Below are 1,528 nucleotides of genomic sequence, written 5' to 3'. Positions count from 1 at the left end.
CCCCCCCCCCCCAAACTTGATTTGTTACATCAAGGAAACTCCTCATTTTGATAAAAGTCTCCAACTTGAGGGGCTTTGTGAAAATGTTGTCAACAAAAATCTCCATTGGACATTCCATTTGAAACTTCAACTCCTTCACTAAGTTTCTTAGCCAAATTGCATGATATACACATGAAGTTGCTGCGACGTACTTTGTCTCGCATGTTGATAATGTAACTATGGGTTGCTTTTTTGACATCCATGTGAATGCCCTTTCACCAATAAAAAACACAAACCCCGTAGTGCTCTTTCGATCATCCAAATCACTACTCCAATCACTATCACAATAACCAACAATATCAAAATTGCTAGAAGTGACATAGGAAAGACCATACCCAATCGTCCCTTTGATGTAGCGAAGTATCCTTTTTGCCATTTTACAATGTGTTGTTGTCGGTTCCTCCATAAATCGACTAATAATTTCAACCGAATAAAGAATATTTGGTCTTGTACATGTCAAGTATCTCAAACTTCCAACCAAGCTTTTGAAATATGTAGAATTTACATTCTCTCCTCCATCTTGCTTGGTGATTTTAACTCTACATTCCATCGGTGTTCCATTTAGATTAGCATCATTCATATTGAACTTCTTGAGCACTTCTTTAGCATAGCCCTCTTGGGCTATAAAAATCTCATCTTCACCTTGTTTGACCTCGATCCCAAGATAGTAACTCATGAGACCAATGTCCGTCATTTCAAACTCCTTTGCCATTTCTCTTTTGAACTCATCAAACATGCTAGGATTGTTTCTAGTAAATACTAAATCATCAACATATAAACAAATGATTAGTATGCTTTCACCTTGCATTTTGATGTAGTGGGCATGCTCATAAGGACACTTCATATACTTCTTCTCTTGAAAGTACTTGTCAATCTTTGAATTCCATGCTCTTGGTGCTTGCTTTAAACCATAAAATGTCTTCTTCAATCGAAGCACTTTATCTTCTTCACCCTTGGCTTCATAACCCAATGGTTGTTCCACGTAGACCTCTTCCTCAAGAATTCCGTTCAAGAATGCCGATTTGACATCCATTTGATGTATTTTCCAATGATTATGGGCTGCCAAAGAAATAATCAAACGAATAGTTTCAAGGCGAACAACAGGGACAAATACCTCATCATAGTCGATGTCATGTCGTTGGCTATACCCTTTCACCACTAGTCTCGCCTTGTGCCTCTCAACATCGCCATTGACTTTTCTCTTTGTCTTGTATACCCACTTCACTCCGATCAGTTTGTGCCCTTTTGGAAGCTTGGGTCAACTCCCATGTGTCATTTTTCTCTATCGCTCAAATTTCTTCATCCATTGCATTCTTCCATTTCTTGCTTGCAATGACTTCTTGGAAACTAATAGGCTCACTATCACCAAAAAGACAATAGAGAATTATGTCATTTTGATTTTCATTTACCTCATTAAGTTCCCGTAGACTTCGAGTTCCTCTTGGGCCAATTTCGTTCTCCAAATCGTTGGATGAACCTTCAGATGATG

This window comes from Benincasa hispida, chromosome 8 (assembly GCF_009727055.1).
Source record: "Benincasa hispida cultivar B227 chromosome 8, ASM972705v1, whole genome shotgun sequence".
Taxonomy (NCBI): Eukaryota; Viridiplantae; Streptophyta; class Magnoliopsida; order Cucurbitales; family Cucurbitaceae; genus Benincasa; species Benincasa hispida.
This window is presented reverse-complemented; position numbering follows the sequence as displayed.